General features: G+C 36.5%; 1 pseudogene; it reads right to left on the bottom strand.

The window, feature by feature from the left end:
• Nucleotides 1-5,597: 5,597 nt before the first annotated feature.
• LOC102659490 (protein WVD2-like 5) lies at nt 5,598-6,624 on the bottom strand (annotated as a pseudogene).
• Nucleotides 6,625-11,964: the final 5,340 nt, after the last annotated feature.

Raw genomic sequence — 11,964 nt, 5'->3', positions numbered from 1 at the left:
ACTCAGAGGGCCATCTTGGGAAGATTCTCAGGAAGGATCTGACTACACTAGCTCAGGTGTGGAGTGTCCTCTCATACTCCAACTTGGCCCCCACATCACACACTTCTGACTTGACAGTGGATAGAACTAGGTTGATCTTTGGCCTAGTCTCTCGATTGGATATGAACATAGGGGCGCTGATCTTTGGCCAGATGACCTCTATAGTCCAGTCTAATACTTCTAGACTTGGGTTCCCTACTCTAATCACCGCATTATGTAGAGCCAGAGGGGTTGTCTCTGATAGCCTCACTTTTGAGCGCCTGAGTCCGATCATTAACTTGGCCTACAACAGGAAGAACTGTTGGAAACCCAAGGATCTAACAGTTTCTATCCTAGGGGCTAGAAGGGCAAGGGCAAGGCCAAATGAGCTTCCTTCTACTTCTGCAACTCCTACTCCAGCATCCACTTCAACAGTCCCTTCTGTCCCAGTTCAAATAGATTCTCAGCGCTTTGAAGCCATGCTTCAGAGCATTCATCAGGGACAAATCATTTTACTACAAAGTTTACAGATGATGGCACCTCCAGACTCTATTCCTTCAATCAAGCAGTTTAATGAGATGGTAGCCTGGCCCGAGACCCAACCTTATCTTCGCACGGAAGATAAAGGTCCCACAGCCCAGGTACCTCAACATGTGGAGGATGAGTCATCTGAGGCCACCATCCCAGAGCCATTTGTTATAAGAGAAGAGGCAGAGGAGACACAGGTTAGACAGGTAGCTGCTGCCACACCTGAGCGATCCCTTCAGGCTACTTCAGAGCCTTCTGCATAAGGGGAGGATATACCCTCACCTCAGCACACAGCAGACCCCTCCACTCCTCTTCTAGAGATGCCAGAGGACCTGACTACATCAGTCTTGGCTATGGACACTTCTCCTCTAGCTACTCCAGTATTACGTCTGACAGATGAAGAGGATGTTCAGACTCTGGACACCCATGACCAGTCACAGGAATTTTGATTCCTAATGACACTTTTTGGTTTTTGGTTTATTCTTATTTTAATTATGGTTTTAGTACATAATTTCTTCTATATTTATATACACTGCTAGTTTTATTTATGGGTAGTTAGTTTGCTCATCCTGAAGCATTTTGAACAGTTTGACTTGTTTTTTATGACTTGGCAGTAAAACACTTTTGTCTTTTTTGTGAAAAATGGGTGTATGTCTTTATTTTGAATTGAATGCATGATTGTGATGGAGTTTGTGTTCCTCTTCATGATTTTGAGCAAGTGTGTATGTTAGACAAAGAAAGAACAAGAATGTGAACTTGCAATTAGAATTGTTAGTCAGTAGACAAATTGATTGAGAAAGAAAAGCTTGAACCAAAACCGGTGAGAGTGTGAACTTAAACTGTGAGTAAACGACTAGTTGTGAGTAATAATCTTTGCATCAATCTCTAAATTTTAGAATGAAATGTATAAACGAGAACATGATTAAGGCCATGATTGTACATACATAAGCCTTTTGGCAAAAAAGCTTACCTTGAATGATAATTATATCCTTTGCAGCCTTTTTGAGCTGAGTGATTTTGTCATAATTTGAACCCTGGACTTAAATAAATATCTCCTGATACCTTGCTTAGCTTCTAGGAGAGCATATGGTTCAAGGAAAAATTTACCCCAAATTTGGGGGAGTAAAGTCAGTTAGAATGCAAAGAAAAAGGTAAAGCATTAGCACATACAACAAATAAGTTGTATGTTTAAAACAAATTGTGTTGTTACAATAAGGTCAAAAGCAAATTAAGAGGAAGAGATAGTGAGAAAACTACTTGTATGACATAAGATCATTTGGATAAGTCTAGGACTTATGCTCTCTTAGAATTTAAACCTTTGAATCCTAGAAAAACCAATGAATTTTTGTAGCCAAGCCTCACTAGAGGCCTGAGAAAGTCCTTCTGATTCTGTTTATACATTTCTGACTTTATGGCATGAGATGAAATTCAAAGATTGGACCTCTTGCTAGTTGTTATTGATGAATAGCTTAAACACTTGTGCTTGAGTGAAACAGTAGTCGTGAGACTGTGGTTTAAGCTACTTTCCTTGATATTTGTCTTATGATTAGCTCCATCTAATTGTTTAGGTTACATTTTATTCTTTTCTTTGGATAACTGCATACCTTGTGAAAGACAAGTGATGAGGGCATTTTACTCCATTCTCTTATCATGCGATCAGTAACTTTTGTAGCATACACCTTTGTACATAGTCATTGCATGTCATTGTCACTTGAGAAAAAGTGAAATGTTCTCTTTTTGCTTGAGGACAAGCAAAACTGTAAATTTGGGGGAGTTGTTAGTCGGTGAATACAACTAACTTTTGTGTATAAAACTTGTGTAAATTGTATCAAACTCTTCCAATTTATGGTTATTTTGTAGTGTTATAAGTATTTTCTGTTAAGTATAGGTAATAAATACTTAGTACTTCCATTTTGTGTGTTTAATAATCATTTTCTCTTAATTTCAGGTTAATTAGGCAAGCTTTGAAAAGTGTTGTTTTTCACCTTCTCGCTAAGCCAATCTGTTAGCTTAGCGAGCGTTTGCTAAGCACAACACTCATGGGCTAAGTGCGAGGAAGACTCTGGAAGAAGATGAGCTGTACAGGTTTGCTAAGCGTACCGCTTCATCTCACTAAGCGCACTGCTTCAGTTCATCCACTAAGTGAGAAAGGCACGCGCTAAGCCAAAATTCACTAATGTGCGCTAAGCGGTCCATAATTGCGCTAAGCGCACAAGCACAAACAAGGCCACCTATTTAAGCCTAAAATCAGATTTTAGAGAGGGAGTTTGGACGGGGATTCAGAGCTTTGCATGTCTAGGGTTTCTAGAGAGAGAAAGGTCCAAGTTCTAGATAGTTTTGAGAGATCTTGTTGTGTGAAGATCTGCAGAGACCAGAGCTTGAAGCAGGAACCAGTTCAAGAGCTTGAGATGAGTTTGTGAGTGACTGTGAGATCCTAGAGGTGAAGGAGACATCCTCACCACTTGTATTTTTGCAATCCTTCATCTTGTTCTTCTCTTTGTTGTAAAGAAGGCTTCCTGGTATGGAAAGCTAAATCCTCTATTGGATCTTCCCTATAGGTACTTGATGTAAGTATATTTGTATCTATTTAATGATGTTTTGTGTGTTTTCTGTGCTATCTGCTTTTCAATCCAGTATGCCTTTACCTTGATCACGTAGATGCATGCTTTGTTAGGGTCATTCAACAATGGAAACTGGTCTGACTCTAAAGTCCTTGATAGTACAGGGCTAAGTTGTCCCATTATCAGGAGGAATTGGGGTGCGATAAGTTAGTTGTGTATGCGTGTCTTAATGCAATTCTGGTTGAGTTTAGTCTTACAAGAGGAATTTGCAGACGATGCTTGATCAGAATAAGCCTAAACTATCATGAGGAATCGGGATTTAGTATCTCAGGAGACACCATAAGAACACATGAGCATTGTTAGATAGAGAATATCTTTTCAGCATCAGGCACCTATTAGGAAGACCAACATGTTTCTACTTGTTTTTACACATCATTTCTCTTGTGTGATTTTTTTTCTTTTTGCACAGATAGTTTATACACCTGTTTATATTCACACTTATCTTTACATAGCAGACACTTATTTGCTAAAATAGCTTACCAAATAACATAAGTTCCCCAAGAGTTTGATACTCGGTTCTTACCGTTTTATACTACTTGTGCAATCTGGTGCACTTGCCAGAAGCCGAACACTTGTTGAACATTATATTCATGCCATTGACCAATGGGCATATGCTTTGACTAAACCCTTGTCTCCTACTAGGTTCAGTGTTTTGAGGACCAAACTCTATGTGATTGAGTTTGTTTAAAAGACTCGATTGCACACTCACTTAATTATGACAGTTACCAAGTTAGTTCTTAGTTAATTATGTTACCAAGTTAGTACTTAGTTAAGTGTCAGTGTTAGTTAAGAGTTTGTTAAAAGGTTAGTTAGTAATAACTAACTGTTCTAGAACTCTATATATACTAATCTTTGTAATAGAAATCGCTCAATGCCCAATCATAATATAAGAAGGTAACAGAAATCACTTGGCTAGACTTGTTGTTGACAGGAGCAGCATAAATGAAGCACCCAAAATTAGCAATAGAAAACCATGGATTAAAGCAAATAAGAAAAGAGAAACAGATGGGAAAATTAGGCTTACCAATAATGTCAACATCTATTTTTTGGCCACATCCTATGGTTGTGCATACATGATAACCTGCATTTATCACTTTGTTAGAGGATGAAGATTCCATCCTACTTAAAATTTCACTCTAAGATATACACAAAAATTGACTTCAATTGGATACAGTTCATGTATCAAAAGCTTTAAATGGTTAGCAAGGTAGAGACATAAAGCCAATATTAATTTTCTTGGCTTACAGATGATGAAGGGGACATGTTATTTAGACCCTAAAATAATCTCTACTACATAACATAACCACTCTACAAATAATTCCATTGTACAAAAGCTAAATTTTTTTTCTTTTATGATGTATGGACAAATTTTTTTCAGAATTTTCAATGACAAAGTGAAAGAATGCACATATGAACACATAGAAGAAAATGAATTAGTAATTAAAATCAGCAACACACAAGAAAGCATGTTGGTAATTAAAACCAGCAACACGCAAAAATGAATTACAATCAGAATTTTTGTTCTATCTTGGCATTTCCCATTTCTCTTCTTTCGACCATTTGGTTTCTCTTCTGCTAAAAACTGGATTAAATCAGTAAGTTAACCATAGACATTAAGCTGTATATGCCAAGTTCTAATATTTATTTTCTCTTCTTTGGCTTTTGGTTGCTTCTCTGCGGCAGATTTAGTTGCAAGGCGTAGGGAGTACCTCTACCTTGGTGGTTTGCTTTCTTCTGGGCTGTCCATTCATCAATTGCACTCTTCAAGTTTGAGGTAACTAGCAAATAGCAATGCTATTCTATTCTTTTAGTGTGACTGATAAGCTATATTATTAATAGAAACATCATGTATTAGATATATTCTATTCTGGATAATAAGCAAGTAAACCCTAATGTTGAATGATCCCTTGGTCCAAATGACTACATAAATCAATATGAATTAGAGCAATATACTACTGACATAGTACATAAACAAGTCTTATTAGCATTAGGTATAATTTATGTACTGCCCCTTTGTTTATGTACTACTGACATAGTACATAAACAAGTCATATCAGCATTAGGCAAAATTAACCAACCTTCATTCCAAGAAAGAAAAAAATAGAAATCAACATATAGACTTGGAACCATAATACCTTCTTTTCCAGGTTATAAACACCTTGATACCCCCCACAATATTTTAATGGAATCAAGAATTTCTGAATTAAGCACAGGAAAAAAAACACTTAACACTCCCTAGATATAACTAAATCCATATTTTGGGAGTGCCCCCAGCCTGCGAGGTTTGGCATCTTCTGCAGTAGGACTTACAAATGGATTAAGGATAATCCATAAATACACTGTGCCACTCTCAGTACGAAACTAACAACATAAATAATATAAACAAATCCACATTAGCTCCCCATTGCCTCTCACCACAATAAACAATGGTCAACCAGGAAAAAAAGGATACGAAGAAGATTCTGCTTCTCCTTGAAGATTATGATGGGGCTCTTTCTTTGATAATTGTGGTCTAGTCTTCTCCCTATATCCAATAAATAAATTACAGCCCACAAGTCAAATAATTAAGATGAGGATTCTTTATAGGTATTCTTTCTTCAACCAATATACGATGAAACATTCAAACATAAATGCTAAGCATAACATACATTCATTTTTCATAATGTGTTGCATTAGAGTTTCCTGGGTGCTGAAAGTGTAAAAAGTAAAAACTATCAGGAAATGCCAAAAGTTAAATTTTTTTTCTACTCAAAACCAAAATGTAAAAAGGAATAAAGCCACAACTATTTGAATGCTTGACCACCTATGTCGAATTCCATAAGCAAACAAAGATATCAACAAAGTTAACCTTGGACAGTCGAGCCTGCTTGTCATTGAATCATCTATTTTTAAAAGGCTGTCTTGGCTGAGAGTATGAAGCAAAAGTACCATTTGAAATAGAAGATGCTACCTCTTCATGTTTTTCCGTCTTTGTTCTTTTTAATTGAACTTGCATGACTGCCTCTGGGGCTTGGTGGCTTTGCATTGTTATTCTTGGCAGGACCTTTTGCTAGTTTTAATTGCTCCATCTGATCTATGATTTCTGCTTCCTCTTCCTAGAATTGAGAAAATACATGAGAAGAGATACTCGATTTCAATAATATTAATACATTAATTAAACCAATTCAAGGAAAAAATATCCTCTCACCTTAGACATGGTGACATTGTTCATATATATGTTATGGTTTGATCCTTCCTTGATTTGATCATTGGAGGAATAATCACTTGCAGTGCTATCATACTGGATGAAATTTTCAAAATTTCCATTTGTAGCTGCAGTTCCTATAATTTTGGTAACAACAGGGTCTACATTGGAAGCAATACCATCTTTTTTAGAAATAGACAATTCATCATGAACACCATTTTGGTGAACTTCTTCAAGTTCATGAGCTGGCAAAAGGTTGCTTGGATCCATCATTCAAGCCAACTACAGGTTACATGGAACCAATGACCAGCAACTTAGAGATAATCTAACAAGAGTGAACAATTTTACCCTTCATATGTTGTTAGTTTGAAATTTTCATCTTCTGCCTTGTTTGCCAGAATGATTTCAAAAATTATCTAGAAAATCCTCATAATTTTCTTCATTATCCAAAGAACCAAAACAGATTGTTTTCAATGTTTCTAGAACCAAAATTCTTGAGCCTTTGTATCTAATGGCAAGGTAACTCACCCACTTGATATGTAAGAACATCATGGTAGTTTATGGCAAGGTAACTTACCCATTTGAGTGTTTAAGAAATCTTTTCGCTTAGACCAAATCTGCGAGCAATTTATGAGCATAAGTTTATGCTCGTTTGTATTTAACAACAATGCAGCTAGGAATAGAAGCAACACAATGTATTGCTTCTTTTGACATTGTAGAGTACGACATTAAAAACTGTTAAAACTAGGTGGAACTGGTTAAACCAAAGCTGTGTACACGTGCAGTTCTACAGTGGTCTTGACACTGAAATAAATGTAATGTACCAGCTGCCATAAACATGGTTTCTGCTTATGTAAAAACTACAAATTAGACACGATCTTCTTGTTCGATGTCTGTGCTGGTTTCGCATTTTTTATGATGGAAGCCTTAGGAATATACAGCAGATGTGACATATTCCTCTGCTTATAATTCACACACTCAAGTATCTAAACCTACCTTTTATTCAGAGGTTACCTTTTAGGGAGAAACTCTTTTTTTATTAGTATTTATTGTTGGACAAGTGACCTCAGATATCTTAAGAAGGGGGGGTTGAATTAAGATATTACAAACTATTTCCCCAATTAAAATTCTACTTTGATTTTAATGCAAGTTCCAAGTTCCCTAAAAGATAGATTTCTAAAAGATGATTCAAAATAACCAATCTGAATGTAAATGTAAAGCAACAATAAATAAAAGAGTTTAAGGGAAGAGAAAGTGCAAACTCAATTTTATACTGGTTCAGCCACACCTTTGTGCCTACGTCCAGTCCCCAAGCAACCCGCTTGAGAGTTCCACTATCTTGTAAAAACCCTTTACAAGTTTTGAACCACACAAGAACAACCCTTCCTTTGTGTTCAGATTGCTTTACAACAAGAGACCATCGGTCTCTTAATCCCTTTTCAAAAGTAAGAAGAAGAGAAGAAGAAATCTCTCTTGAAAGAGATGGATTGAACAATGAAGCACTCAAATAATTCCTTATTCAATTGCAAGTGTTTTGGACAAGGAATGTTTTAGAGGATAAGACAATTTTGCTTTTGAGAGGATAAGACTTTTTGTTCAGAAAAACTCTAAGCAAATTCGTGTTCCAAGTCACATATAAATAGACCTTTGATGGCCATTCAAAACCCATTTGAACAGATATGACTCATGAAAATTATTTTCTGAAAATCTCCTCTGGTAATCAATTACACAACTTGTGTAATCGATTATAGGCTTTAAAATTTGAATTAAAACATTCAATAACTGCTGGTAATCGATTACCATCCATGTGTAATCGATTACAGGGTGTAAGATTTGAATTCAAATTTCTAATAGCTGTTATAAATATTTTCAACTGCTGGTAATCAATTACAATCCTTATGTAGTTGATTACATGTTTTCAAAAACATCTAAAAACATTTAAAAAGTATTTTAGGAAGTATTTTGGCTACTGGTAATCGATTACATCCTTTGGTAATCGATTACCAGAGAGGAAATCTCTTGTAAAAACATTTTAGCTTGAATTCATTGGCCAAACCTCTTGATGTTTCAACTTGGAATTCCCTTCCTAAATCTCTAGAGATTATCTTGATCATATATCTTGAATTTCTTGGATTCTTGTCTTGAATTTAACTTGAGAAGCACATGATCGTCTTGAATTAAACTTGAGAAGCGCATGATCCTTTGGCATCATCAAAACATCAAAATGTCTTTGCTTCTACAATCTCTCCCTTTTGGAAGAAATGCCTTCCAAGGTTATTTTGATGATGCCAAAGAATCAAGAGTTAAGCAAAGTTTCAAGCAAAGATTCAAAAGAATCAAGTCTCAAGTTTCAAGATTCAAGATTCAAGATTCAAGATTCAAGATTCAAGAATCAAGTTTCAAGAATCAAGAGTCAAGAATAATCAAGATCAAGATTCAAGACTCAAGATTCAAGACTCAAGATTCAAGAATCAAGAGAAGACTCAATCAAGATAAGTATTAAAAAGTTTTTCAAAACATTGAATAGCACATGAAGTTTTCACAAAATCATTACCAAAGAGTTTTACTCTCTGGTAATTGATTACCAGATTATAGTAATCGATTACCAGTGGTTTTAAAACGTTAAGATTTTCAAAATTCAAAATGAAGAGTCACATCAGTTGATGTGTAATCGATTACACCTTTATGGTAATCGATTACCAGTGACTGTTTTTGAAAAATTCATTTCCAAAAGTAACATTTCTTCAAGTGACTTGTTTCTGAAGATTCTTTCAAAAGTCATATCTTTTTAAGTGATTAGTTTTAAAGGAATTGCCAAGAGTTACAAGTTTTGACTTGAGTCATCAAGAAACTATAAATATGTGACCTTGGCATGAAACAATTAAGTTCATCTCAATCATTTCTTTCAATCATCTTTCAATATTTTCTTTCATCTCTTTCAACAGTTTTTTCTGTTTCATCTTCTCTTCATTTTTCTAAATGTTTTTGTTCAAAACTTTCTCTTCCAAGAAAAGTTCTTTGTTCAAAGACTTGTGCTATTCATCTTTTTCATTCCCTTCTCCCTTTGCCAAAAAGAATTCGCCATGGACTAACCGCCTGAATTCTTTTTGTGTCTCTCTTCTCCCTTTTCCAAAAGAACAAAGGACTAACCGCCTGAATTCTTTTGTGTCTCCCTTCTCCCTTGTCAGAGAATTCAAAATGACACAGTTTGAGAATTCTTTTGATTCTTCCCTTTCCCTTATACAAAAGTGTTCAAAGGACTAACCGCCTGAGAATTCTTTTGTATCCCCATTCACAAAGTATCAAAGGTTTAACCGCCTGAGATCTTTGTCTTAACACATTGGAGGGTACATCCTTTGTGGTACAAGTAGAGGGTACATCTACTTGGGTTTGACTGAGAACAAGAGAGGGTACATCTCTTGTGGATCAGTTCTAGTGGAGGGTACATCCACTAGGGTTAGAAAGAGAACAAGGGAGGGTACATCCCTTGTGGATCTTTGCTTATAAAAGGATTTTTACAAGGTTGAAAGAAATCTCAAGGACCACAGGTCGCTTAGGGACTGGATGTAGGCACGGGTTGTTGTCGAACCAGTATAAAAACTCTTGTGTGTTTGTCTCCTTCTTCCCTACTCTTTTACTTTCCGCTGTGCATTTTAATTTCCACTTTTACTTTTGGTTAAGTTTCTCTTCTACTCCTTATTCACTTAACAACATAGTAAAAGCCTTAGAAGAGTAAATTTTTAATTAGTAAAGGATTAGGAATAATTAATTCAACCCCCCCCTCCTTCTTAATTATTCTGAGGCCACTCGATCCAACATCCCTTTTTGATGATGACATTTTAATTCCTGAAATCAAGATACAAGATAGAATATATACAAGATAGAATGTTCACTCATCCCATACTCCCCCTAAATTTTGGAATTTATGATCTCTTGATTTCTAAGCTTCTAATCCCTGTTTCTCTCCCCCTTTGGAAAAATCAAAAAGCCAAAGTACGTGGAAATTAACATAAGGCAGAAAATAACACAGCCATGACCATTCACAAGCCGGAATCAAACATAATTCATTCATAATTAACTAAGTTCCAAATATTGAAATATAACCAAAGTTCAGAGAATAATGTCATAAAGCATAGCCAAATACACGGCTTAAAATAAAATATAATAATAATCTAAATCTATGAAGATGGTGGTGGAAGGTTGAAGCATTGACGAACATAACTTATATCCTCCTCAAGCTGAGTGATACGGGTATCCATGCCTGCAAAGCGAGCATCAATGGCATCGATACGACCATCCAAGGAATCAAAGCGCTCACCAATATAGGTGCGGAGGCCTCGCAACTCCGAAAGAACTTCATGCATGAGGGCTGAGGAGTCATCTCATTGAGGCGGAGGAGAGGGAGTACGTTCGTCTTGTAGAGGTTGCGCGTCCTTCTTCAACCATTGCCCATCCATGTCCTTACGGTAGCCAAAGGAGGTTACCGCACTGGCACCAATAGCAAAGGAGCATTTGACTTTCACAAAGGGCTCAATATCCAAGGGAATTTGAAAATGATGAAGAAACAAAGTAACAAGTTGTGGATAAGGCAGAGGTGCATTTGACCGCAATGCCTTATGCATGCAGTATCTGATCAAATGAGCCTAGTCGATCGGACGACCGGTGAGAAAATCCCACATCAAGATTAAATCCTCTTTAGAGGCTTGAGCTAAGTTTGATGATCTGGGTAATAGAATGCGAACAATGATGTAGTGCATGATACGATAATTAAATGTCAATGAACCGACAAGCAATCTGTCGATCATATCCGCCTTATCATTGCAGACCATACGGCGGGCATCAAGAATGGAGTAATCAAACTTCCAGTCGTCAAAAATTGTGCCCTCAAAAGGTGCACCCTGACTGGGTAGTTATGTCAGAGAAAATAAAATAGACTCATCAATAATCATAGGTATGCCATGCACCTCAGAAATTAATGTGCCACCTTGAATTTGCAAATTTGAATAAAAGACTCGAACTAATTCAGGATAATATGGTAATTTTAATGACATAAATGGAATCAGACCAGTGTTTTGAAACACTTAATAGCAATCAAATGCTTCCCAATCAAAGAATTCTAGGTCAAGATATTTGGGATCAAGAATTGGATGAGATTGAAAGAGAGAGGAGTGTCGGATACGTTGTTCATCAGATGAAAACAGTGTAGAGGATGACAAGGAAGGTGGAATTGGTGTCGGGGATGCTCCGGTGGCTCTGGGACGTGGTGTTCGAGTTGCCGCAGCGGAGGTGGATGAACCCTTATGCTTCCTGGATGATTCTGCCATTTGATGAAGTTATTGAAGATTTTGATCGGTTGAAATGAAAGAGAATCGAAAAATATAAAAAATGGGCTTTGTGGGAGGTGATTTGGTTGAGAAACGAGTGAGATATGATGGTTGGAAGTTTAGGGAGAAAGGGGGCGCCGTAGCTCAAAGTTTTTTTGAATGCAGCTTCTGAAACATGCCTATTTATAGAAGATGATGTTTTTTAATCGATTACAAGGTTTGGTAATCGATTACAGGAGCACTTAGCCTTCCGGTAATCGATTACACGTAATGGTAATCGATTACCAGA

The sequence above is a fragment of the Glycine max genome, chromosome 6 (assembly GCF_000004515.6).
Source record: "Glycine max cultivar Williams 82 chromosome 6, Glycine_max_v4.0, whole genome shotgun sequence".
NCBI classification, from domain to species: Eukaryota; Viridiplantae; Streptophyta; class Magnoliopsida; order Fabales; family Fabaceae; genus Glycine; species Glycine max.
The sequence above is the reverse complement of the archived record's forward strand: the minus strand, read 5'-3'. Positions and strand labels throughout refer to the sequence as shown.